Raw genomic sequence first — 1,082 nt, 5'->3', positions numbered from 1 at the left:
TATATCGTATGCTTTGATAGTTTCGCAAGGCACATTGAGGATTCTTTCTATAAATTACCTTGATTTTGGTATTACACGTTATGAAAGTATGTAATAATGACCCTTTAGAACTGTTATTGCGCCTTCAGGATATGTGTTACAGTGTTTGGGTGCATCTTGTATGTTCCGTTTTCCCGTTTAATATTGATCTGCAAAAAATGGAGTTAATAAACAATGGTAGGCTATAGGTTCTGTATCACACTGATAAACCACTTCGGTTTCCTCCATTGATCTAAAATTAGGTTGTAATAAGATATTACCAGTACACAAATCCACTTGTTGGTTTGTGACAACAACACCCACTTAGTTAAAGTGATATATGATGTGTATTCTTTAGGACCATTAACGTAAAGGAAACCTTGAAGATTTTACAATTGTTTCATATGCAACATACAATCATTGTTAAGTAAACAGTACAATAGACACACAAGTCAAGAGCACATCAAGCACTAGGCTTATGGTAATATAGTGTACGGCCATCTTAAATATATGCAATATGGTTTTGTGCAAAACATTACAATTTAACATACATGATAACACGTACCGGTATATGCACTGAACGAAGTAAGTACAAATCTGTGCAAAATAGTTGTTTTTTTTTATGCATAGAAATATGTATAATAATAGACCAATGTATAGTCTATTATTGTTGTATTGAATTAGAAATAAAAATGCAACATACAAACGAGAGTTTCCAAAATAGCCCTGTACGATATATCTGTTTTAACAGCAGGTGCAAGGTAAAGAAGTCACCTCACTGAAGGAGCTTAGTTGCTCATTTCTGCTGGATTTACAATTAAACCTAGCGCGACATAAATCTGTGTTTATTAATGTATGTGTTTATGTATTTAATTTACCTTTTTCTCATCTAGATAATGATTGTATCTTTTACGTTTTACCTCAACAAGATACAACAGAATTTAAGAAAAGGGTGTGGTCTTCATCGTCCGACCTCCTAATCTCCTGAATATTAAAGACACGCATGCGTTTCCCCCACCCCCTTCTACTTGCTGTATAGATGAAGCGAGTTTGTCACTCACAGA

Source organism: Polyodon spathula, chromosome 5 (genome assembly GCF_017654505.1).
Source record: "Polyodon spathula isolate WHYD16114869_AA chromosome 5, ASM1765450v1, whole genome shotgun sequence".
NCBI lineage: Eukaryota > Metazoa > Chordata > Actinopteri > Acipenseriformes > Polyodontidae > Polyodon > Polyodon spathula.
The sequence above is the reverse complement of the archived record's forward strand: the minus strand, read 5'-3'. Positions refer to the sequence as shown.